Source organism: Anas platyrhynchos, chromosome 20 (assembly GCF_047663525.1).
Source record: "Anas platyrhynchos isolate ZD024472 breed Pekin duck chromosome 20, IASCAAS_PekinDuck_T2T, whole genome shotgun sequence".
Classification (NCBI taxonomy): Eukaryota; Metazoa; Chordata; class Aves; order Anseriformes; family Anatidae; genus Anas; species Anas platyrhynchos.
In genome coordinates, this window is record NC_092606.1 from 10,512,509 (window position 1) to 10,538,782 (window position 26,274).

General features: G+C 45.0%; 1 protein-coding gene and 1 long non-coding RNA gene across 8 annotated transcripts in view; one reads left to right on the plus strand and one right to left on the minus strand.

Moving 5' to 3' along the window:
- LOC119713266 (uncharacterized) overlaps window positions 1-6,550 on the plus strand; it is a 66,496-nt gene extending 59,946 nt beyond the window's left edge. For 3 of the 5 annotated variants that reach the window (XR_011804306.1, XR_011804307.1, XR_005260273.2), the window contains one exon: window positions 411-6,549. This is a non-coding gene — a long non-coding RNA (uncharacterized lncRNA). Of the gene's footprint in view, window positions 1-410 lie in introns of all 5 variants that reach the window. The other 2 variants (XR_011804308.1, XR_011804309.1) reach the window with 1 other exon arrangement.
- CALN1 (calneuron 1) overlaps window positions 1-26,274 on the minus strand; it is a 130,651-nt gene that overhangs the window by 32,145 nt on the left and 72,232 nt on the right. The window lies entirely within an intron of this gene.

Here is a 26,274-nt window from a genome sequence, read left to right on the forward strand (position 1 = left end):
TATAAATTTGACAGGCCTCCATCAAGAAAATGTTATCGTTCCTTAGACTGGCCCTGCAAACAGCTTAGATAAATTTCCTTGAGCTAATTGCTTTTTAATAGCTTGTTGTGTGAGTGCTAGCTCATTAGAAGTCATACCGCTTTGTGAAAACACATCTGAGATAATCCTACAGGTGATAAATGGTTTTAGGAACAAAGGAGTTTATAGCAGACTGTGGCTTTCCAAATCTTCTGGTAATCTAAAATGCCATGACAAGCAACATCATGGAGGCAGACCATTATGTTGCTTTGAGACGCACAGAAATAATACATTATGTGTCAACTGCCAAGGTAGCTTTGGGCATTTTGTTGGTGGCCATGCTCTGATTTGAAAGTAATAGCTTTCCTTTTTTTTTTTTTTATTTCTTGCAGATTTCTCTCAAACACCATTGTTTTGGCAGAGATGGACAGCAAGACACACTGCAAAATGGGACCTAAGTGGTGTAGCAGAGATGCATGAAGCTGCTTTCCAAGAACACAGTGGTGCGTCCAGCTTCAGGTCATGTGTGTCTCCAGGACAGGGACATACAAGCAACAAATGCAAGTGAATGGAAGTTTTATTCAAATCTTCCATGCAGCCTATCAGTCTGTGTGGGTCATGCCAAAACCACGTTAACTGGCCATTTTCTTTGCTTGCCTTTCCATACTGAGTTTCATCCCACCAGAAGCTCTGCAGAAGCTGAAGCCTTTGCTGCCAGAAGAGCCCAGGTACCTTTTGGCATGAAGGCATGCTTGCCCCTGGGTCTGGCTCAGTTGTGTGCTCCCCTATGCTCTTCCCAAATCTCAGCATTTGCTGCATTGAGCATGAACTGCTTTCTCCCTGGACCCAACATGAGTCAAACAGGTGACATCTGCTGAATGTTTTCACTAGAACTTCAAGCAACTCCCACTTTTATGATTTTTAAATCATATTCATGCTGCTAAGCTGCTGGTGACTCAGATCATAGTAAGGCCATTGAAAGCTTTTCATAGGAACCAGGTAATGGTCTTTCTTGTTCCACGCTACATACGTACATGCTTATGTGGTGTAAAATGTACCACAGCTTCACTCCTGAAGAGCTGCTGGAAGGAGGGCAACCTTCCCATGGGCACACGACCAGTCTGTAATACATTTTTCATTCCCTCTTTTGAGTTGCCAGAGAAGAGAGAAAGAAAGAGAAAAAAGGAAGATGTCTTGACAATACAAAATTCAAGCTTGTTGAGTTTAATTATAAGTATTTTGGGCTCTGCAAATACCTCCACCTTTAGTAACAAAGCAGCCAATATTCAGGAGCTTCTGCCAAGTTTCAACTGGCTGAGCAGTGCTGCATAGCCTGCTCTTGCATTAGGAGCCACATCTACTGTCACCTGGAACTTATCAGCTGAAGGCTCTCATTGTGACTGCTAAACCCTATTTCCAGTCAATAAAATACAGAGGGAAGCATTTAGGTGCTAGCTAGGCTCCTCTGAAAGCTTTTTTACTTGGAAAGAACAGAGCTCTCCAAGGAAGCCTTCACAGTCTCTATGTCCAAGGGAGCAAGAAGATGACATGAGGTCTTTGCAGTTGTCTCCACGTAAGACTGGTGTTTGCTTACTTATAACTCCTCTGACACCTTGAAAGCTTCAGTTTAAGCAAACGTAGACCTCAATGCAGCCTCAATAGAGTCGAAACTAGACTTCGGACTCAAGTACTTCAGGATCACCTACAGGTCTGGGCACTGAGCTGTAGCCCTGTTCTATCAACATTTCTTGGCACAAGCTTTCCATGTTATCTTTACTGCCAGTAGTAGGAGCCATAGCCAATCTGTTTAGCATTAAGAATGGCTGTTGGCTGGGAAATGTGTGATTTGCAGTCTGCAGATGAAATTCAGCCCTGCAGCCTTTTCTTTCATTTTCTTTCATTTACTGGGCAGAGCTGCATCTTACTGGGGAAAGCATCACAGGAAGAATCAGGACTGTGCCTGGCTGTGGCTGTGTTGCTAGAGGTATGAGATCCCAGTCACAGTGCTGATGGTGATGCCAATGGGGAAGCACGGGATGGCTAACAAAGCTTCCTGGGCTCCTGAGCACTGCAGGATCACCGTCCACTGGAAAATACCAACAAAACATGTGAGAGTATCCAGTGGTTAATGCAGAGCCATCTCCTGGGGCTGGCTCAGCACATCCATGTTGTTCACAGGTTGCAGCACGGGGGCTGGTGCTGTGGTTCCATCACCAGCAACAATCACAGCAACCACAGCATGTAGCAAATCCCTCCCTTAATGCTATCCCATTTCTTTTTGCTTCAGCCTTGGCTAAGACTTGTTCCCAGGTGGTGGTTTGTGGCAACTTACTAGGACACAGAATTTGCTGAACCACAGAACAACAGGAAAGGTATAAGGAATCCCAAGAAATCACTAGTCTCAATAAATTTGAAATTGATTGTATAAAAATAAAAAGTGACTGCTTAAATTAGAGTTTTCTGTTGACTCTAGGAAGATTAATTAGTTTTTTCCCACACATTTAGATGCTAATGTTGAAATCTGTCATGCTGGTGCCATCCTGGGTCAGTGCTGGGGTTCAAAGGTCTACAAGATATAAATTCTTTAGGGAATATTGAATACTGACATAAGAAATCATGAATACTGAAAGATGAAGTACTTGCTTTCAAGGAATGTAAGTGCTCGTGATCTCCGCTGATGGCAGTGGGAGCTATGGAGCCTGAACTGCCAAAACTCACACTAGCACAGCTGTAATTTGCTTTTTTCTCATAGCGCTTTACAAAAAAGAGACACAGCTATTAAAGGATTTGCTTAAAGGGAGACAAAGTAGAAATGCCAGGCTGGACTCCTCACATCAATCCACAAGCTCTGCTTTTTGTTTTGTTAGTTAAAAACTGCTATCTAGTGCTGCCCTCCAATGCCAGAAGTAAGGATGGTATTGCCCCAAGAGCAAATTGCTTGCTTTTATTGCTCCCTAAACTGCCATATTAGCTTTGGGAAGAAGCTCTCCTACACGTGGAATCTATGGATGGATGTGTTTCTATGTGTGAACAGGTCAAAAGTAGATGTCAGGCAAATACCTTACCTTTAGTGCCAGATGGAAGAGAGACACTGACTGAATAATGTGCCAAGTTGTTTTCTGAAGTCTTGTCAACTTGTAGCACACAAAACACTCGCTATCAAGAATTTCCACAGCTTAATACCACGTTTCAGGAGAAATCCTCTCCTTTTTCTTTTTTCTTGATCCTTTTTCTGAAACCACCTTTTATCATTTCATTTGTGTCCTTCTCAGATCGTTATCATTCTTCAGGCTTCAAACATACCCTCCCAGTTATCTGTTTTCCTGCCTGACATCCAGTTGAGGAGCCACCACCCCTGAAATTTGTGGCCTTTCTCCTTGCCATTCTCTGATTCCACCATCTCCCTTCTCAGATGTGTTGGAGCAGAACCCAAAGGCATCCAAGATGTGATTGCACCACTAATTCACACCAGCGTAATGACGAGCTCTGTTTCTTTCACTGTTTCTTTCTGAAAATTTCCTATCTTTCCACTTGCTGTTTTGACTGCTGCTGAGGGTTGAGCTGACATTCTCAGAGATCTATCTGTTATAAATAACTTGAAGAGCTCATTCCTGAGTGGTAACAGCCAGCTTAGAGCTCCAAAGACACCCGATATGGAAAAGGTTGGGTGAAACTCAGAGTTTTCTTATTTTTATCACAGAAGGTGGGTTATAGATTATCAGCAACAAGGAGATAAACTTTCTTCTACTGGCCTTGCAGAAGCCACTGCAGATCCAGCCTCTGTATGGGACTTGTACTAGTGAAGGCTCCAACTGGCACAGTGCTGATTTTCAGCCTACCACTATGTGCTTTTCTTAACATTGTTCTCAGGGATCTAAGAAGACAGTGAAGCCATCAGGATGGCAAATCTGGGACAGGAGGCACCACATACGAAACAGGACTGCCCCCCCTTCTTCTGGATGAATTAGCACCTTTAAGAGAAAGAAACGAGCCAAGCACCTTCCTTAATGTCTCCATACTGTCCCACATCAGCAAACTCTCAGGCTTGTATCCAAACAACATCATGACCAGCTTGATGATGGCGATGAGGTTGTTCGAGCTCTGCTCAGGTAGAATGAGGCAGCTCATCATCCATTGCCTCGAGTGGCCTTCACTGCCAACAATTCAACTTCTAGCTGGTTTTACCATGAAAGACCACACAGAATACATGAAAAGAAAGACCTAGGGTTGAGAACCACCCTTGTCAAACTGCAGGTAAATGCTGAAAAGTATGAAAAGTGTGTTTGCTTGATTTGCAGAGCTCATACTTATTTCTGGTTTGACACCAGAATGTCAACAGTTGATGAAATAAAGCAGAACCAAATGACAAGAGTTTAAACAGCTGCCAAATGCTGGGGGGAATATTAGTCTGTGTCCCCCTCTAGGAGGCCTTTGTCACCTTGGCCAATCTGCCAATTCCATGGGAGGTAAAAACATGGTGGCATCTAATGCTTCCAGGCTGGCTCCCTAAATTTCTCCAAGTTGTCTGCAAGCTCCTGAGCAATTGCATCAAAACGTTTGTGCTGGACTTGGGGTGTTGGGAGCATCCAAGCATCCCCGAAGAAGAAATTTCTGTCAAGGCTGCAAAAATGGCAGTAAATTGGTAAATACCCTCATACTCTTACTCTCATCAGTCTCCCTGGTTCATTGCTGCTACTTTCAGAATGCTAAAGGAAGGTCCATGCAAACTAGAGAAGAACAGACTCTTTTCACTGTTCTACAGATCCTGGACCAGCATTAACCACAATCCTAAACCAGGTATCGGTGTGCAGGCATCCACGTTGCCTGCTGTTTTACTCCCAAACTGAACTCCTGTATGCTACAACCACAGAGTAACGATGTTGAAAACCAAGGAAAACACAGTCCCTCCTTCACTCCAGAAAACAGCTTGGCCAGTGGCAAGTGTCTTCAGGTAGGCAAATCAGCCACCATCACCCAAGACACACTGTTCTCACTAGCTTGATGCTTCTATTGTGACGCAAACCTGGAGGAAAACATTCTGAGCTGCCATGAAAAGAACTGCAATCCAAGTATAGGTCCAGCCTATGTTCATCAGAAACATAAATGCTGCTGTGGCAAGCCTAGGAACCCCCTTGCTCCACTACCCAAAAAAACATGCTCCACCAATGCTCTGCTCCCTTTCTCAGAATTACAGAATCACAATCTGGTTGAGGTTGGCAGTGATGTCTAGAGGTCATCTGGTCCAGCCTCCTGCTAAAGCAGGGCCACCTACTGCAGGTTGCCCAGGTCCATGGCCAGGAAGATTTAAGATTTCTAAGGAGTGATGTGGTGTCTAGACATTCAGGTATTTCCCTTCCTCCAACACTTGCTTTATGATTTGAATTCTGATTCTTCAGGCTTTTAAAACAGTACAAACATTGGTGTCCTCCACCATCTTCTGCCTCACACAGGTGAGTGTTTATTAATACTCAACGCAGCATCAATGGGATTCACCACTTAAGGAAAAGCTGATGTATCTAAAGCAAATGTGTCTAAAGAATCTGTAGAGCAGCCAAATGCAAGTAGGCATGGCACAAGGAAGCGATTTTAACTATGAATTAACATATGCAATGGATTAGGAGTCAGGATTCCCATCTTCCCTGGTGCATCATCATAGAGGAATAGAGGCCTCCCCTCACTGCACAGGTGCATGGTGCACAGTAAGATCTGCTCTGAGATCACTGCTGATTTTGAGAGGACTGGGAGTGGTTCCAACTGCAGCTTCTTGCAAAACTGACTGATCCCTCAGTTTGCATACTTTAATACCTACTGTACCTGATTTTGCCAAGTGCTTCTACCACAGCATTTGGTTATCAACAACTCTCCTGTTGGGACTTCAAAAAGAATCCTCAAGAAGCCACGCACCTTTCATGCAGAAGGTAGGTCTGCTCCTGAAAAGCAGGTCTAAGTTTGTAGCTGTTGCATGCAGGCACACCACAACCCTTCTCACTCTGCTGGGTGCCTGCTGTTGGAACACTGCAGAGTCGTGGGGCTGCAGAGAAATTTGGGGGTCAAATCAGCACAGCAATAGCCAGGCTGCTGCAGAAATCTCAACCAACAGAGTGTATCAGCAGTCACACAAAGCTGTGCATCATTTTGGGCAGCAGTTTTCATGTGGGGAAGACTTTGATCACAGCAGATGCCAGCTGAGAGTAGCTTTTCATGTAAATGTGCTATTTAAGAAATGTGCTACCTTGACAGGCCAAGAATCCAAGCCTTGACTTTGAAAGCACATCTGGATTTCATTGAGATCTTTTCAGTACACTAAGCTACATTTTACATTTTATTTGAATCCAGGAACTGTTGAGCCAAAGAAACGTTTTGGAGAACTGTGCCCTTTTCCTGCTGAGAGGAGGGAAGAGCATCTTAATAGTTAGTGGAAATTATTTCTCTTGTTGACAACTAACAGGAAAACCCGACACCACCTGCTCCTTTTTGTCTAATTATCCTTAGAAATTTGGATCATTTGCCTCCTTCATGAATGGATAATAATGATCATTGATGTGAACCCTTCAGCTTGTCATGTTGTGTTATTCTGTATGAGAAACCAACCTGAACTATCTCTTCAGTCAAAAGGTCTCAAAGTTTATGGGGTTCCAAAACAATTCCATTTTGAAAATGTGCTATTTCATACTTTTGACTAAAAGTCAAATTTCCTACTGAAAATGCAAGGAAGGAACCAGATTGTTTGTCAATTTTTATTTTGGTGGAGTATTTCTTTGTTCAGCCAGGGGAAACATCTTGCCACAAGCTTTAGTTACTGCCTCAAATTCGGTATGGTAGGTCTGAAATTCCCTAAATGTCCCACATTAGGCTGTGATCACTCTTGCATCTGAACTGACAGCTGTTTCATTGCTGAGTTTGACTGGACTGGAAATAGGCAAGGACAAAATAGGAGTGAATTGTGAAATTATTTTTTTGTTGGTGCTATGAAAGTGGAAAATAGATATTATATATATAAAAGCCAAACATAAAATCATGAAATCAAGACTGAATGCTTAGCTAATAAGTTGATTTTGCATTTTCAGTATGTCTTCAAGAAAATAATAGCTAGGGATTGGGGGGGGGGGTGTTTTTACAACTTCTATGATTATCTGAGACTGCTTCCCTGCTTGGCACTCCTTCTGAGAACTTCTTACTTCATACGCAATTCCACATGCACACAAAAATAAACCAAAGATAGAGGAAATCTCAGCCAAAGCAGTAGCAAAAAGCACCCAAGCAGCAAAGCGAAGCAGCTAAATGCTTTGCAATAAGGACTGGAAGAGGACAGATCAAGCCTCCCCATGTGGGCCAAGGTTAAAGAAGGCGCTGCAGCAGGAAGAAAACCATGTGCCTGCATTGTTTTGTTTATCTGAAATTGCTTTCCACACATTACAACAAGGCGTTGATCTCTGTAGGGCTGGATTTAAGGAGAATCACAAAGGCAACACTTACCCTCAAGAGTAAGCAAGAGAAAGGAACAAAATCAAATCTGCAAATGTGGAACATTTTTTTTTTTTTTCCCAGCAACCGATGTTTCTTGGTTAAAAGACAGATTGGAAAAAGGAATAAATCCTCTCTGGGTGTTTCACTGGGAACAAGGCAAGGTGGCAAAACCCTGCTCTGCCTCCTTGACTATGGGTGAATTGTGTTTCAAATTCTGGCCAGGGCAAAGGCTTGGCCCAGAAATCACCAGAGTATGAAAGCAGCAGAAGCTGCTTGTTTTGGTGCTTACAATGGCAGTGCTGTCTAGCAGTTGCTCTTTTTCATGTTATCACTTCTGATGACTTTAAAACGATGGCTTTTAACACCCTTTGCTGCTCACAGTGCTGTTGAGATGTACAGCCAAAAGGTTTAGATGGAGGACAACTTGCTTTTCAACAGCCAAGGCCACAACATTTAACACTGCTAGAAGTCATTAATCATTTAAAATATATATACATACACACTTGCAAGAATTTCCAATTATCTACACCATGGGCAACTTGGAATAATACCTGGGAAGTGGGTGTCTGAATTCCTCTGTGTTCCTAGGGAATAGCATCTCTGATTTTATTAGGATAAGATTTTTGCTCTGAAGTATTTCTGATGCAATTATAAAAACAGATGGAGAAGGAAGATGCACATGGGCAGCATTAAAACACCACTGTCTGTGCTAAAAGCTCTTGAGGCAAGGAAAACTGATAAGCACATGGAAACTTTGGGACATCAGCGGCTCAGTAGGAATGAGCACAGACAGGCTAGCAAAGGCAGGCAGGGGTGAGGGACTGAGAAAAAAACAGGGATCCTGGGCTTGGCTGGCCGAGTGCTCTGGGAAATGGTCCTCTCTGCAGGAGGGAGTGTACTTGTGATGCAGCCAAAGTGGTGACAGCTTGGGTTGTGTGCCAGAGGCACACGAGCTATATGGCTGAGATTTGCCTCGGGGTTAAACCTGCCCGACCTCGGCACATTTTAGAGGTTATGAAGCAGTTTAAGTAGTCACCCGTGTGAATCCTCCCTCTGATACACCCCTTCTCCCCAAAGCACTCGGTTATTTCTGTGCTCCAAAGGCTGACAGGCATGAGGTTTTTGTATCTTCGAGGAGTGACATTTCAGAGAAGTGGCTACAGGAGTTTTTGAGCGCATGCCACCAGATCACGGAGCAGATGACCTCATTCATTAGCCACCACAGGACCATCGCTCACATTTCCACTACCTGCTGAGGCTGCAGCCTGTCCCTCCTGTGCCATCCCAGCTGCCCAAGGAGGCTGGGGACAAGAATCCTGGCATCCGGCAGCATCACAAACCCTCTCAGATCTGATGCGGTTTGTTTTCAGAACTGTGAAATCTGAAACATGTATCAAAAACACGGATCACCCTAATTTAATTAAAAATTTATCTTGCCGATCCGATCATATCCTAAAAACAACTGCAAGTTCTGCCTGTGAGATAAGATTAGTTATTGGGATTTCAGAAGTCATGCTCCCTTGATACCTTATTACACACTGAGACAGCTCTCCAGGAGCTGTTAAATTCCTGCTTGCTGCAGAGACTTACAGAAATAAAATGTGTGGCACTTGGGCTGATTCCCCACATAGGCAGAGAAGAAATGGGGTGAGGGAAATAAGAGAAGCAGTGGAGCTACTAGAAACACATACAGATATGTGCTCTGCTACAGAGAACCCATGGACCAGACAGAAGATCCCTAAGTCCATGTTGACCAGAAAAAAGCGTGTTTTGGTCCAATGCACAGTGCTTACAAGTGAGAGGGCAGTGGTTTGTACCCCACTGCCATGGCTGGCTGCAAAGCCCAGCACAGTCAAGTGCTGCACACCTTTGCAATCTGTGCAAAGAAGAGCACTGTCTCTGCAGAGCTCCTCATGGACAATGAGGGGAAGACATGAAAAGATTGCTAATTAAAACCATTAACTGATTTACTTTTCCCCTGAGCTGCACAGAAATAACTTTCCAAAGCAATAGCCCAAGCTTCAGCTTTTGCATTGCTATATTTTAGCAATTACAGTGAAGAAGCAGGCAATCTTAGCACAATTCAGCATGGGCCTTTCATCTAGCAGCAGAGCTAATTACTTAGACAGCATCTGCTCGTGGGATTATGTTACATGACGGGTGTCTTGCAGACTCACTTCTGACTGAGGGGTGCTCACCGGAATGCTTTGGCTTTCCAAATGTGGTCCCATCACCCTTAAAACTCTGCCTATTCTTGAGCAAGAGGCATTATGCACGGCTATATATAGAAAAACAGATTTTCTAGGTCAGAACACAAGAAGTACTTTAGGCTTAGGTACCCTACCCCATTCCAAACAGAAGAGAGACATGAAACATGGAGTTTATCATAATTCAAAGAATATCACCTTTTTATTGCCGGTGATATTTTAAGTCAAATCTGAAAGTCTGTAGCTGTCTTGTTCATACTAAAAGCGACTGAGACTTCATCATCCAGCCACCCCCAGTGACCTGTAGATTGAGATATAATACTACTGCCCTTTGAAATTCAATTGCATTGTCATTAAGGCCAGAGGATCCTCCAATTTTGTAAATATAATGCAGTTGTCTTAAAACACCTCGACAGCAAATGCCCTATTTCATTGCAGCTGTAGAGTGTTTTCAATCAACATCTAAATTAATGTCCTTCTTATCATGATGATCCAGCAGTTCAAGAGATCCTGAAATCCAATATCAGATGTTAGGGCTTGATACCATCTCCAATATTAGGGCCTTCCACTTCCAGCTTCCATTTTAGTAATAATATGTTTCAAATTTATGGATCTGTTTGTGTTTGGTCCTACTTTCTATTAGCTGTATCTTCTTCCTGCTCTTTATGTTGACACTGTTAACAAGAAATGCTTCCAGCCCCAGAGCAGTGGAGGCTTTGAACCTATAGCTCTAGGTTTTCAGATTACAACCCCTCTGAAACATTAAGAACTAAAGGTCTCACAGTCAGATAGTGTCTTCATCCCCAGTAACACAAAAGTCTTGTCAACTGCCTTTCATATCACAAATTCGTTGATACTGTTTATTTCAGATGTGATTATTATGCTTGCTTTGGTTTTCTATTTCACCAGAGCATCATGTTCTTTTAAATGAGCTCTCTGCACACCCACTGTGACCGCAGCAGGACCTGCTGACACACAGGAACTCTCTGGAGCTGTGTCCCGCTCCCTCTGGTTGTGGTGTTGGAGAGCACCATTTAACACCCACTACCTCTGCGGTTATAAATCGCATTGCTCCAAATGCATCTCCTGCCTGTGACTAACCAAGGATGAATATGGCCAAAGTGCTGGCCTGGGATGGAGCTAAGAGACAGCACAGAGGCTCTTGTGCATCTATGTGTCCTGCAAAACTCGAGGAAATGTTTGCACACAGCATCCAGCAAGTCAAAATCACCACGTGAGTTTTGCAGTTTAATGTCAGGAATTTACATCTTAATTTCAAGAGGAAAATACAACCCTCAGGGCTATTTGGTCAGCACCTTTAGCAGTGCTCCTAGCATGGGCTGCAGTCATGTACCTCCTTCCCTGCCTGCCCTACAGCTCTCAGCCAGCTGGGCTCATGTAGCAACTGCAGACAGAAAACAATCACTGTGTCCCAGCTTGGGGGGGACAAGCCAAGTGCCAAATGAGAACAAAAGAATGAGCAAGGTGACCAAATCCCATCCCCGCCATGGAGTCCACTGCTGGTGCTTTGGTGGGGCAGGCATGTTCAGCTCCCACCGACAACTGCTGACTGCTAAGTACCAGCGGTACTTACCAATGTAAATACAAGTCCAGACCAGACTCGTGGTCAGATTCGCCACAATTGACAACTTTAGTATTGTTCTAACCAAAAAGAGACACAAAAGCTCTAATTTACTTCTGGACAAGCATCAGGAAATGTCAAGCATCATCGGAATATCAGTGTGGGCAGATGACAGCATTGCAAGCAGCAGCTACTCCAGGCTGCCCCACTGTCAATGTGGTGCTAGATAAAGAAAGGTTTGCAGAACCTTGTGCCCTGGAAACCTCTGCTCACACGTGTCCTCGGATACTACCTCCTACCCTTGGCTTTCCTGTGGGACTCCATCCAGTGCATGTCCTGTGCCCCGCTCAAAGCAGGGACTGCTTGAATAGGAACAGGTTGCCCAGAACTGTGTCCACTCAGGCTTCAAATATCACCAAGGACAGAGACTCCAACAGTGCAATAATTTCTAAAAATCATTCTACAAAGCAAGAAGCAGGAGTGGTGCTTACCAAGGCAGATCTTGCTGAGGTCAGCAGGAATACTGAACAAATTAGCCATGTTTTGCAGGACAGACCCACAGACACTAACTAACCTTAATCATCTACAGATCAGTAACAGGAGAAATAAAAGCAGTCATGCATTTGGGGGCTGATCAGAGAAGCAAGAGTCATTGTCCAGACACTGCAAAAGTGTCCTACAATCACATGCTTGAAGAGTAAATTACATTGTTAGCACACAAGGATGCTGAAATATTGTCTCTGTGAGGCTGAGCCGCACTAATTCCATTTCCTGCTACCTTTCAGGTGATCAGCTTTTCAGCAGTAACACAGCCTTGTAACATCTAATTCCTCTACACATACATATATTGTCATACACATAGCTACCCGTGGCAGCATGTGTGGAGGTATTTGTGCCCCTTTTTGTTGAAGGAATTAAGATCCAAGCATCCGAGACATGACCTGATGAAAACCATGTCTCCAATGCATTAAAACCAGTGCAGCACTTCTCCCTGCCTGCAGCCAGCTTGGAGCCTCTGGTGTGGTGGCATCCATGAGAAATCAGAGCCTGAGTGTCTACCCAAAGGCAGCACCCAACAGTTGCGACCTACTTTTATCAAAGACTCTAAGACCAGGATTTAATTTTGCAGGTGCTAAATTAACTGGATGGAGATTTAATTTCAGGAGCAATTTAGATGTCTATCAAATACTACATGCGAGACAGGCCTGGAGGTTCTGAAAACAGCCCGAGCCCATGACAGTAACACAAACAACCCTACAGAGGTTTTGTTGCAGGCACCATCTCCCTGTGAGGTTCACCATGACCCTGTGTGAATCATGGCTGGGATGTTTCAGCACGCTGTGGAACAGACACATTCAGAGAAGGATTAGAAGAGCTGTCCTCAGTGGAGACTATGCTTGTTTCATGTTCAGAAAAGGAGCATATGTATAAGCAAGATGCTGCATTTGCCAGCAACTTCCAAGCTGCAATAAACCACACACCACAGATTTCTGTAATCATCAATTCTCATTACAATTTGAATTTTAAGATTATATGTACTTCCTCTATACCCTAGGACGCATGAGGGTGATAGATCACTTTCAGAGTGTTTCAGATTCGATGGTCTGTCTTCTATAAACCAAGTTATTCCTACCTTCACTTCCCATCTGCTTCTACGGCTGCGTGTGCTCCAGGAATGAGCGTGGGTACAGCAGCGTGCTCAGGATCGGTGATGCCAGCAGCAACGTATCCGATGCTGGGGCACTTTGTCAGGGATGATAAGTGAAGTCAGCAGCGATTATCAAACGGGCGGAAAAGAGCCGGGGTGGAAGCGGAGAGAGGATTAGATTTTTTTTTTTTCTAGTGCATTTTAATGGACTTTAATCAGCCACTCTATGTTGATTACCATAAACCTTTCGTGTCTATGTTTCATATGCAAGTATGCATGACGGTGATTGATACGGGTTTTTAACTCACCTAATTTAATTCCTGTACAGCAATCAGCAGTAGCTCTCTCCGCAGCAATCAGACCGGCCCGTACGGGAGATGAGAAGAGTTTGGCAGGGCTAGGGTCTGTCCCCACCGCTCCCTGCCCCTGCTCCTTGCCTGGATCCTGCCATCTCACAGCCCTCCTCGTCCTTGGCCGTGGACAGAAATAACATTGGCAACACTTGTCACGGAGAGAGGGGCTGTCAGAAAAGAAAGATGCAGGCTGCCAGAGGAGAGATTATTCTTCAATATATGGATCATGATCATCTTTTCCCCATAGGAAACCAGAGGGATCTGCAGGAAGGTTGTAGAGAGAACAATTCACTGCTACAACAGAGAAAACTGCACTCAAAAAACAGTGCAGCAAGATCTGCAAATATCTGCCTCCACTCATAGACATATCTGCCCTAAATGAGGTGCATTTCTACTGCCTTGGAAGCAAGCCAGGCTATGTGTAACGACCAAAAAGCTATGCCCAACAGTTACACTTGACAAATTACTACAAGTTTAAAAAATGGAAAAGCACACATCAAATATGTTAAAGTAATTTTCGTTTTGCCAGTTTCTAAATGGAACCATTTTCTGTTACATACGATATAAAAGAAAATCCATTTGGTTTGCTTGCTGAAAAACATACTGCAGACAAATAAGAAGGCTGTGTTACTTGCAAATAAGCAAACCTTCAGAAATCATTTAAAAACATGTTGATAAAAATAGGCACATATTTTTCAGTAAAAACAATGCAGAAATTGTAGGAATAATGACAATTTCAAAGAATTTTTGATGAAAGTTTTACATGGGAAATAATAAAGGGTGTTTTTTTGATAAAATTGGATTCACAAAAACATTTTGGTTATCTCAAACTATCAGTATTATTTATTCTCTACGGTATTATCTGGCTTCCCTAAAAACACCAATCTAAATGGGAAAGGAAGGAACACAGTACCAATAGGCAAGACCCGGCTCTTGCCTTAGCTCCTAAGATCTCAGTCTTGAAAGTTTTATATTAGTGTTTCTCTGCATGTGCCTTTATGTCCACCATGCAGCAAGAAGATTCACATCCAAGCACACAATTTAAATCGTCTCTGCAAACCGAGAGCAAGCTCCAGAAGCTTGGCTCTGGATAGCCCACACACATCCCCTTCCAGCCCGTGAGGCTGCTCTGAGTTGGTATTTTGGACTAACCCGCTCTCCTGCCCTGTCCCACACAAGTTTGCTTGCTTCTTGTACACCTGTTATGAAGTCTCTGCTCTGAGGTATGAGGTATGTGCAGCACAAAAATGGTGCTTTTTTCCAAAGTTGTGTGATTAAATGGGACTAAAGTGGGCCCCATCCTACAGAGGAGGAAATATGAAGCTGAGAACACCTACAGATGATGCAGAGGAAGGCAAAGCCTCAGGACCAGAGCTGAGGTCTCACTTCAGCTGCCTAGACATACACTTGTTGTAGTGGTTTCTTCTTGTTCTCTTAAACATTCTACAAAGTTAACGAAGCAACAAATATCCTGGGGAAAAGGTATTCTTTTTTTCTGCAGAACTCCAGTGCCTGCCTTTCTGAACAAACCCAGCAATTCCTGGAGGATTTCATCATCATTTCATTCTACAAATAAAATTCTTCATTCCACTTTTGCTCTGAAACTGCCCTTGGGATTCAAGCACTTTTGAATGTCAGTAGGAAAAGAGATACAGTCTAATGAAGGCTATTTGAATAACTACAGGAGTATTTCTGACTTCAGTGCAGTTTTCCATGTAGTCTGTATTAAAGATGGCATTAGAAAAATGCAAGGATGTGGCTGAGAGGTAGCAGAAATCAGAATTGGGGAAAGGATGTATTTTAACCTAGCACATGGGCCAATTTTGTGACAGCATATGCCCATGTATCAGCTAGCCATAAAATATACACTAAGCATAACTTACTTGTCTCTTGATACAATGGTACAAGCACAACCCAGCACCGAGGTTGTGCTGAGGTGCGCGGGTTTATCTCCGTGGAGGATCACAGTTCCTGAAAGCCCTGAAATCTGGCACCTACATGCAGCCTGTCTGCCTTCGTGACAGCTCTTTTCAGATTCTGCTCCCCTAAAAAGCATCAATTTATTTCATTTGTCTTTTCATTGCTCTGTCACTTCCAAAAGTTGGAAGGAATTGAAGCCCGGTGCACGTGGGGGGAGCTGACGGATTGACAGTGACGTCTTGTACTAATCATCCCCTAGGAAAGCAGCCTCCAGGGGAAAAACATCTAAACTAACACACTCAGCAAGAGTAGAAAGAGATTAAAAACATGCAAATCATTGTTATATGATTATTTTTTTTCCCCATCTCTCTTCTACATTATTCTCCAAAAATGGGGGCATTTCCATGAGCTCCATGAACCTGTGCATCTTGATCAGTTATTGCTCAAGGCTTGTCTCTCTCTGCTCAGCATAGGAAAGTTGGAGACCAGAAGACATCTCTAGAGGGAAAACAAACATCACCCCGGCTCATTTTGAATAGAGATCTTTTCCATATACACTAGACCTGTTTATTTCCATGTAAAGGGGGTGAAAATCAGTTCTGAACACTTGCCACCATGTTCTCACATACATTAAATATTTTCATTGGCTTTCTTGGGTTGCTCTGGACTTCTTCCGCAAGCTTGGCCAGCATCTGTACCCTGATACATCTTCTTAACTGTGACCAAATGTACTGGTTACTTAATTACTTATTTTAATTACCACTTTGTAGTGGTGTGTTACCAAACAGTAACAGTAAAAACAAATTTCCCTGTGGAACAAAAGACTACATCTAGACCACCAGCCCTACAGACCCCATGCATCTCAGAGAGTAATATTTCTTTCTTTGCCGGCACAGAAATCAAACCTCCACAGATGGTAAAAATGAAGGGGAACAAAAGTGCACAAAGAAACAATTTCTCAACAAAGCAACCAATTTGCTTTAATAAAGACCTTAAGGAATTTCTCCTGAAGATCAGCATCTTTACACCCACTTGGAAAAACTATGCTATGCCTTTGCTGGAAAACTGTATTAATAAAGTCAGACTTCAGAGAAGAGGATGGGGCTACCAGAGCCTGCCTGGCTCAAACAGGGTTTGAAGCAGGAGGAGCATGCTCTCATTCCCTGTGCACCACCCAGCAATCCACAAAATTCTTGCCAAACAGTAAAAAAAAGAACAAACAAATGTGTAGCAGGCTTGTTTGCAACACTCATGTCACAAGGGTTTGGAGAAACCAAGAAAGGAGCTTGTGCAGACTGTAGGGGTAAGGGAAGGAAGGTTTGTGGCCAGGCCCTGTCCCACCTCTCACCATGCAGAGGGGCTGGCAAAATAGCAGGGAAGGAAAAGGGGTCCTCAAGGCCATGAGTGTTAGACAGCCACGTTCCCTCCTTCCCCTGTCCTCAGTACTGGTGGAGGACAGGAGGCAGGGGAGTATGGAGCTGGCTGCATCTGCAGCACGGCCGGAGCACCTCCACCCTGGTGGCCAGGGAAACATCTCTATCCTGATGGCCTGCAACTGAGAAACACAACATTTAGCCCGTGTGCTACTTGGGGCTCAATGGTACCAGGTACCTTTCTGTTGGCTTCAGCTGTCAGGCTCCAGCAAACTGTGCTGAAAATCGTGGGACAATCAGTTATACACTGTGCTGTAGAAACTGTCTGGCAGCCAGAACCTAGGGGTCTCTCCTCAATGCCACAGCATCCACCACTCATCCAGATCACACTAACGAACCTCAGGTGTTGCCTGAGCAATCTATCACCCCCATGGCCCTGCAGCAGTGTGGAAATCGGGGGTGATCAGCTGGGTCACTCTGGGATCACCCTGTCGCAGCTGATGGGACAACTGGGAACTCCCACAGTGGTTCTTTGAAGCTCTCTCTGAATTTTTTCAGAGATTTTTTTTTTCCTCTCTCATTCTTTCCCTCTCCCTCTTTTCCTCCCCCCTCTCCCCTTCCATCTCCCTCTCTCATTTCCTCTCTTCCACTCTTTCTTTCAATTTTATTTTTAGAAGGCTTTTTTAGCTTTTCTTTTTCATAAAAGATCATTTTTCTTTCTGAACGCATTTGTTTGTTGTTAACGGTTGCCATCACTTTTGCTTTTTTGTTGTTATTGTTTGTTTGTGAGTGATGGAACATCTTTTTTCCTGTTCTTCCCTCTCATTCTTCTCTTGAAAACCTCAATGAAATATTCACAATACTTTTAATCCACTGAAAGCCACAACTTGGAGGCAGGTCACTATGAGGATTTCCATCCCAAAGAGGGGACTCTTTACAAAAGAGAAATAGAAATAGACGACCACCACCATGAGGTCTCTTTTAAACAATTCCCAAGTTCTGACCTCCATGAAAATCAGACTTCACTTTCCTTATCGTCAGTTAAAATTCCCCTCCACAACACAACAGCAATAAAACAGATGATTTTCTCACAAGAACACAGAGTAACCAGGAGGGATGGATCCTGAGATCTGCTGATGGTTTAGGATTTATGGAAACTGAAACTCCCCTGCATGAAACACACCTCCTTTGCTCCAACACCCATTGGTGCCTTTCAAAGGCACCAAAGTGCATTTAAAGAAAAAAGACACCCACTCCAACAAATCCAGAACCATGATTTTAAGGGGCCGAGCAGTGGGCACAGAGATGCTGGGGCCTGACACAACTGAGAAAACAAAACAAAACAAAACACACACAAAAAGCCAGGAACTCTCTCCCCATCCCATAGTTTGGATACCCACGTACTCATCAGCCGATAATCATATGCACTTACCTTTCCTACACATCACTGCCCACATTTCTAAGCAAATCACTGAGAAAATCACAGTGCAGTTCCTATTTCATGCATCAGTCAGGAACAAAAACATCCCAGTGACACACAGAAACGCAGACTGGGTTTATATATAAGACGACAGGAAAAAAAAAAATAACCTCTGTACTGTGAGAGCTGGCTGGTGTGCATGTACATGAATACTTCAGGGTGCACAAAAAACCTGAGCCACCACCTGCCAGGACAGTTGTATTTTGTCATCCAGCAGGCAGGAGGCCTTTTGTTGTAAAATGCCTACTTTAAATATATTTTGAATGAAAGCTGTAGTGTCTTTCGGAAGGCAAAATGTACAAGTAAGCTGTTTGAAGCTACAAAACACAGTCTGACAACAAAGTCTTGCTTTTCTCCTGCTATTGGTACCGATCCTGCTTTGGTTCATAAACGCCTTCAAAACGTTGCAATTTCCAATGCCTCCAGTTTTGAGCTCTATATTTGACTTGAGAGAACCTGATTTTGTTGCAGGGAAAAATATGTATTAGTGAAAACAAGGTCCCCTAACAGCAATAGATTTAAAATGAGGCTCCCCAAACATTATTGCTCATTCACGCCCTCTGGCAACCTCATACACTGCAAAGTGGGTAGAAGGACGTGACACTCTCACCACAGCACCACCACCATGACCCAGCCCGTGAGCATCTCCAATATTCACGTCTATACCTGCAGCTGTCATGGCACTTCTGTGCTTGATCTTCAGACTAAGAACAAAGAGAAGTCTCTCGCTGATGAATTCATCACCTGCAAGTGTTCAGCTTTCACTGTATTGTGACAACAACCACTGAGTGCAATGTACTCAGTGGGAATGTCTTTGTCAACAAAAGGAGAGTTAATAAGGCAGCCAGAACCGGTCTCCTTCTACTGATAACAGCCTCATCACTGACAGAGCTGGCTTCCTGCACATTAATCAAAAAAGGCACTTGAAACCCTTGGCAGGGCTCATTTAGCTGTCCCCAGCACACACATCTCCATCTGAGCCACTTTTTTAGACTTGATACCAAATGGAGAAAAACTGGCACTTCTGAAGTGTGATGTATCTCTTCCTGAGGTGGATGTCTGAAGCAGATCCCTGAATTGCACCCTAGAAGTGTCTATTTCTCACTATTAACTTTAAAGGGAGTCTAAAAATGCAGATGTCCCAGGTTAGCTGAGATGAACTGAGCACAATCCGTACTGGTTAGTCACCCTGCTCATTGCTGTGATGCAGTCATCTGCATCCTCACAAAGGGAATTTTCACAACATTTTAAGACTGGATATAAGAAAAGAAAATACCAAATCTAAAATGCAAGATCAGACATTACAAGGCACATTTGATTTTGGAAACTGTAAGCACGGCCAGGATGCTGAAGCTAACAGTGCAGCAGGTCAGCTTAATAACTCCAGGTGAGTAGGACCCAGTATTACCTGTCACAGGAAAGGTGGCAGCTTAATGCTTGGGGATGCTTGGGTACTAAGAAAAATTTCAGTGGTTCCTGTGGAAGAGGCAATGCCAAGGTTTTCAACCAGTCCTTCAGTTTGATGGTATCCAGCATGGGAAACTGAAAATTGGGCAGATTTTTAAGAAGTTCAGCACTTCTTTTCTGTGGAAATGACTCTTTAAGATATTGAAGGTTCAACAACCAAAACGCGGGCACCCACATTGCTGTTGACATTAAAAATATTGGTGGGGAGTAGAGGCTTTTGCTTCCTGGAAGAGGACTCTATTGAGGTGTGCTCTTTGGGGTGAAGGTACATGTGTGGTGCAATGGTACGGCCCCAGTTAACCTTCACTGACCTCCAAGCATCATGTTTTGGCACTTGCAGCTGTAGAGTTTTCTGATTTAAATCTCAAAGTAGTTAATAAGAGGGAGGCCACTTGCACGTGCAGTAGGTCTGCATATACCATCAAAACATCTTTCTTCCCCAAATCTCATCTTTTTTTTTTTTTCTGAGTCTAAACTACATGCAACTTAGCCCAGCTGTGACGTTTGCCCTCCCAGAGCCACCACAGACCCTGAGCATCTCCTGGTACCCTGAACTGCAAAAACTAACTCTGTAATTTTAAACAACTCAGAGGCAGAGCAAAGTCTGGTTGGACTCCAAAGAAGTCAATTTGAGATGATTCTTTGAAAGGCTGAAATAGCAGCAACCAAAATCCTGAAATCTGGGGGTATTTGCAGCAAGGCAGCTCATGACCAGCAAAAGCTAACAGTGCAAGATGTAAATTGCCCCTGGTTTAGCAGCGTCCCAGAATTGTGCAGAATTGTGCTGCACTGGCCGAGGAAGAGGAGGAAGGCGAGAAGGGGAGGCCACACACTCCCTGTGCCCAAGGGGTGTTATTTTGGCAGTTCTGTGGTCTGTGCTGATGGAGGGTGGTTGGATCTGTTACCATGTGAGATTGCACACAGAGACACAAACACTTCCTCTGCAACTTTGGCAAGGCTGATCTGCCATCAGCAAATTGACTCCTTTGTGGAGAGAAGTGGAGAAACTTCGGGTACAGGGAGAAATTGTGTTAGATTTATCTACTGTACTTCATACGAAAAAATCTTTCTCTGAGCAAAACCATCTTTGTACTGAGCCAAGCAAGAGCCAGAAGCACACTCCACTCACCCCGACAGCCTTATTCCCTGCCTTGCCTCCCACGCCATCACCCGCCAAGTATCTCCATACCCTGCCCTGTGCCTCCGAGGTTCCCACACATTTTCTCCTTCATTTCACTCTATTAAAGCACTAATTGATTGACCAGATCACGAGAGCCCAGATCTCTCCCCCGGGATGCTGTTGCATTTGCAGTGACAACTGAAAACAGATTATGGATGGGCAGTTTTGCACAGCAACTCATTAAAGCATCAGCAGCCGTGCTGTGAGGATGAGATCTCCGTGTCCTGTCCCAGCATGTCCCTCTGCTCTACCATGTTCACAGCGTCTCTAAGCCCCCCTAACCTCCCTGCACCCCCTTCCCAGCCAGTGCACTGCAGGGCGTGCTCCTTACTCTACTTTTGCTGCATTCAGGAAATAAAATGCCGTCTGGAGCAAGTGCTCTGCTTCCTCTGGGCTGTTCCTGTCTACCTGTCCTTCCTTGCAGGGAGGGATCTAGCTTTGGCTGACCCCGCTCATCCACCAAAGCTCATAAAAAACAATGTATTCCTCCCCCTGAGGAAAGGTATAGGGAGGCCTGGGGAAATGAAAAGGTTTTCCCAAGCCCAGAACACAAAAGGAGCTGCAGAGCTGCTCTGCCTGCAGGACAGCCTGCTCCTCCAGCTGTCCCCCCCCCCAAAGCTGCATAGGCATTGCTCTGGTGGAAAAATGAGCAGATCCCCAAGTGGCATCTCCCAGCCACAAACACCATGTTGGTATTCCGGTCTTCCTGCTTCCAAAAAGCAGCCTTATTTATCCAAAAACAACCAGCCTCCTCCTGAAAGCCAGTAAATTATACTGGGTGATACCGAATGCGACAAGTGGGCACCATGTCTGAGTGGATGATACAGTGCTGCCCCTCTTGCAAAACAAAGCTTCTGGATATCCTTGCTCGGGCTGAAATGTTTAGTGCTGGCTGAAATGATGTTCCTTGTAGCTTCCATGTGCACAGAGTGAAGAGAGGAAAAGAACTGCAGGCAGCAGTTTGCCTCACAAACGATCCCCATGCAAAGTATTGACTTTATAAAATAATCTCATCAGTGCTGCTGGGTACAGAGTTTATTCTGCATCCAATGCAGATACAAACACGTTGTTTAACAATTCCAACTTGTTCTTACTTCAAAAAGCATTTAAGCCAAGACAGAGAGGTTTGTTTTAATTAAAAGCCTATAATTCAAGATTATTATTGCTCCTGTTCCTGTTGCTTACCCCCAGACACTGGAGATTCCCTATGCTATGTTCTGTGCAAAGTATTTAACACTTACTCCCAGAGGTCTTTGCATTTAAAAAAAAATCTGAGAAAAAAAAGTGTTAATGAATACAAATCCCTAGTTCCTCCTCTCTCTCTCTCTTTTTTTTTTAAACCCTCTCCCTCTCTGGGAATGGCAGGGCACAGTGGATAGATTTGGATTTTATTTGGCAAAACAAGGAGCTAATATTTACCAGTAGCGATATTTGCCTTTTCTGTAATGCTCTTGATCTAAAGTGCTTTGCAGACCTGAATGGCCATGCACTGGAAAGGCCTCTAAACCCATTTGTACGAAACACAGCCCTCTGAGCGCTCCACTGGAACTGCACTTGTCTTCCCTGAGCTCTGGAAAAACAAATTCTCATGCCTGAAAATTAATCAAATAGCATCTCTCTGATCATGCAATGGCAACCAAATCACTGCAAATCACTGCCTGAAGCATTACAGACAACCAGCTTCAAGGCACTAAGTGTGAACTCCAGCAGGAGCAGCTCAGAAATGGTGGCAAGGCAAGGGATGGCCGACCACTCTTTAAAAATACAGAGGGAAAAAGATGGAGAAGGAAGAGGGCAGGCACTCTGCAAAGGGCTAGCACACCTGCATGGGGCCAGGCCCACCTCCTCCTATCAGCTTCTGAAACAGGGCTCATTAGGTACTCCAAAAATCTCATCTATGGTAATTTTTCGCAGAACCACAGACTGCTTGAAGTTCGCAGGGACCTCTGGGTCCATCTGGTCTAACCCTCCTCCAGCAGGGCCACCCAGAGCAGGGTGCCCAGGACCACCCAGGTGGCCTTTGCAGATCCCCAAGGAGGAGACTCCAGCACCTCTCTGGGCAGCCTGTGCCAGTGCTCGGTCACTGCACAGCACACAAGTGCTGCCTGGTGCTCAGAGGGAGCCTCCTGTGCCCCTGTTTGGGCCCACTGCCTCTGGTCCTGGCACTGGGCACCACCGAAAGGAGCCTGGCTCCGTCCTCTTTGCACCTTCCCATCAGGTATTTGTGGACCTTGATGAGGTCCTCCTGAGCGTGCTCTTCTCCAGGCTGAGCAGTCCCATCTCTCTCAGCCTCTCCTCACAGCAGAGGGCTCCAGGCCCTCCAGCACCTCCGTGTCCCTTTGTTGGACTCCCTCCAGTAGCTCCAGGTCTCTCTCCTACTGGGGAGCCCAGCACTGGACATAGGTCTCCAGGTGTGGCCTCGCCAATGCTGAGTGGAGGGGAAGGATCACCTCCCTCCACCTGTTGGCAGCACTTTGGCTAATGCAGCCCAGGATACCATCAGCCTTCTTTGCCCAAGGGCACGCTGCTGGCTCATGGCCAGCTTGGTGCCCACCAGGACCCCCAGGGCCTTCTCTGCCAGGCTGCTTGCCAGCTGGGTGCCCCAGCCTGTCCTGAGGCCTGGGCTTGCTCCTCCTCAGGACTGGACTTTGTGCTTCTCCTTGCTGAACTGCAGGAGGTTCCTGTCACCCATTTCTCCAGCCAGGTCCCTCTGGATGGCAGCATGGCCCCCTGGTGTAAGCACCATTCCTCCCTGTTCAGTGTCACCTGCAGACTTGCTGAGGGTACACTGCCCCGCCATCCAGATCATTGGTGTTGAACAGGACTGGGCCCAGTATTGACCCCTGGGGTACATCACTAGTTTTTTCTTTACTTTTTTTTTCTGCCCCAAACCAGAAAGAGCAGGGCTTTGCTGGCTGCTTCCAGCCTTCAGACTCCTCCTGCCTGCGGTCCTGCGTCCCAAGGAGTGGCTGCCAGTTACAGGGCAGCTCTGTATTTTGGAAAGAAATATTTTCAGTGACAGTTAAAGATATTTGTGCATAGGTAGATCTTACTTCCATTTACAAACAGTCAGTACAAGGATAAGAAAATGATTTTGAAGCAGAGCAGGAGGCACCTGGGGATGGTTTCTGCAAAACGGACCTTTGTATGTGCTTCATCTTGCTCAGGAAAGACAGACATTCAGAGATAGGGGAAAGTCAATGTTTCCTCAGCAATCCTGATATCATAGGTCTATATTGACTTGGCCTGAAATAGTATTTGCAGGGATGATTTTTCCCTCCCTCCTCCTAACTAGCTCCTGACCAGGCTGAGGGACCTGGGAGAGCCATTCTAACTGGAGCAGAACTGATCGCCGCTACCTGAGAAAGCAGCAGTCAGCTGCCTTTAACACACCCCAATACAACTCAATTTAGAGCCCACATGGGAAATCAAGGAGGGAAAATACATCTGAGAGACCCTTCGTATAACACCTGCCAACACACAGGTCTCAGCCAAATCCTGCTTCTCCTGAATTGACCATCACACTGTGGGCAATGTGCAATAGGACGGATGAACTGTTCCCCTATTATTATTGCAAGCCAGTCTTTACCATGCATGATCTCTCTTTCTCCTTCTTAGTCTTCCACCATTTCTACCCCCTCCTTGTCTCCTGCAGCCCCACTGCTGTTGTTGTGAGATCCTTCCCCTCCGCAGCTTCTGCCATCTGGAGCCGCCTTCCTGTGTCCCACCAACTCGCTCCCAGCTTCGTGTGGAGACACACCGCCAGGCCCTCGCCTGTTCCTCTGAATCCTTCTCTCCTTCTGCTGCTGTTTATTATTTAACTCTGTCGTTACATTATTTAAAGCATTATTAAAGCGTGCTTGGAATACAGTCCTCACAGAAGTGGCACCTTTGGAGCCAAAATCACCCCAGTTGGAGGAGAGCTCTTTGGATGAAGAAGAGGAAAACACTTTCTGGATGACAACATGGATTTTCTCCCCTGGAACTGATGTAACGAGCCTCAAGATGCCTTTTGCTGCCCGCAGCTTTGATGTGAGATTTCTCAGTAGCACTGCCTGGCCAGCTGGCACCATGGTGGAGTTGTCCCTCCTCATGCCACCCTCCTGCCCTTGTCACCCAGGGCCACTCACAGCCACAGGCCTGTGGGCACCATTCCCTCCTCAAAGTCACTCTTTGGGATCACCGCAGGGGTGAAGTGCTCTAGCATCATTCAGCCTTAACTCATTCTCTCTCCAAGCTGTTCCTTTCCCAGCAAATGTGAAAAATGCACGTGGAAGGGATATGGGGAACCAGCCAGGCCCTGGATCTAAAAAGGGCTTTATTTCAAATAAGATGTATCCCACAGGAAATGATGCAGGTATGTCACTGCTTTGCTTAAAGACAAGGTAAAACCCCATAGATGGCTTGGGTAAAGCCAGGTAGGAAGGGGCACAGGGAATTTGTTCCTTGAACAGTTCTTCCCTACATATTTTTGGGGAGGCTATTGGGAAAAAATACTGTATTTGCCGTGAGTTCTCCTACCCCAGGAGCAGCAAAATGTGAGAAGAAGGCTTCTCTTTAAGTGCTTTGAAATCCAGGAGTGTGCTAGGTAAAGAGATGTATTTTTACCTGTACAAGTAAAAGACCATGAACAACTTTTTGGAGGCCTTGGAGCACTCGTGCAAGTCAGTCAAAGCTTTGTTGCCTGCAGACAACCCCAGGGCTGTCCCCCTACCATGGGACCAGTTACCTGGGGTCTCCACACTGTTCACTCATCCCACCACAGCCTGGAGAGCACAAGGGCCACGCTTGCTGCTGCAAGAAAGAGCAAGGCAAATCTGAGCCCAGGAGTCCTGCTGCTCAAAATCCAGAGCACACATCCTCTATTCCTCGCTGACCTTTAAGCAAAGACACCACAAGCATTTCCAAAGGGCTGAAGGATTACTAAATGGCATGGTTAACCTGGGAAATGAATCTTAGGGGGGGCTCCCAACCTCTCATCTTACCCATGAAAGTGCTCAGCCCATGAAAGTGATTTTCCCAAGGGGTATCTGTGCTTCATGAACGGCTGCAGGAAGCCAGTCTCACCACTGGCCTGCACTGCACCATTGGCTTGGTGGGACTGGTCAGTGCTTCCTCCTCTCCTTGTTGTTCACATGGTGGGATGGGGCAACAGAACATCCATGATTACCCCAATCCTGCCCTTCGTAAAATGAGTTTTGCCCTTGCGTCCCCCTAGATATATTACAAACCACTGTAGATTCACCAACGCCAAACTCTTGCTTTGAAAATGGAATACTGGAATCCAGACCCAGATTTCCAGGGTTATTTATATCACATGCTGGGAGACCAGGAACAAGTTTTAAAGGACTTTCAAAGACATTTACAAAACTCCACCCAATTCAGTCTGAACAGTGCTGGAGGGCAGTAACAGAAGACAGAAATGTTCATATTCAGGTTTGACTCTTTTGACTCACATAAACTTGGTAACAGCCCAAGTTTATTAGCAAGCAAAGGCTGTTGGGTGATCAATGAAATGAGCAGTAATCTCACAGGAAACCACACATTCAATCCATTGGCAAGAAATGTGCAGCATTGTG